Source organism: Cyprinodon variegatus, unplaced genomic scaffold (genome assembly GCF_000732505.1).
Source record: "Cyprinodon variegatus isolate N-32 unplaced genomic scaffold, C_variegatus-1.0 Scaffold1318, whole genome shotgun sequence".
NCBI lineage: Eukaryota > Metazoa > Chordata > Actinopteri > Cyprinodontiformes > Cyprinodontidae > Cyprinodon > Cyprinodon variegatus.
Window position 1 is genome coordinate 135,365 of NW_015151771.1, and position 929 is coordinate 136,293.

Here is a 929-nt window from a genome sequence, read left to right on the forward strand (position 1 = left end):
TGGCAAAATGTGTCTTTTATCTCCTCAATCCAAGAACAAATGCAATTATTTTAAGAAAAAATGACTTATTTAGATTTCGAATTTTTCCAGTGTACTTGAAACTGAAAAAAAGGAAATTTGAGAAATCTGTTTAATATGGGATTTAAATGACCGGTCATGATCAAAAATAACACAAAGAAGTTTTACTTTATTACTCAAGATCAGTTTAATTCCATCAAAATAAAGTGACTGACTAATCACTTTCTTTTTCAGAGACTCTGATCCAAAGACTATTACTTCTTTTTTGTCTGCATTCATAAACATAAACTTAACATCCAGGTTTTTATGTCTTCAGTGCCTGGAGTCTATGCAATGGGTAACTTTAGTCAGGATTTATGGAAAAATAAAGCTGAGTATCATCAGCTGTGAAAGTTAATCCTGTGCTAACTATGATATAATTTAAACCAGAAACCAGTCTAGTGCTGTTTATTTAATTCTTACAAAATATTGAAGTCTTTCTAAAAGGATATTATGATCAACTGTATCAAATGCAGCACTGAGATCCAACAGGACAAGTACAGATACAAGTCCATCATCTGAGGCCATGAGAATATAGCTATTTCAGTGCTATGATGAGCTCTGAAACCAGATTTAAACTTTCAAAAGGTTCATTATGGTGTAAATGGTCCCACACTTGTTCAGCAACTATTTTCTCAAGGATTACAGTATAATCAAAAAAGGAAGATTGGATATAGGTCTATAATTGACCAAGTCGTCTGGGTCAAGGGACAATTTCGGAAGTACAGGCTACCTTAAAGAGGTACATATCTCTATAACAGGGATAGATTAATCACATCTAAAATGCAAGAGATCAGAGGAAACACTTCCTCAAATAACCGGTTGAAGGCTTAGATGAAGACAATAATTTTGCAAACTATGAAAGTTCAACT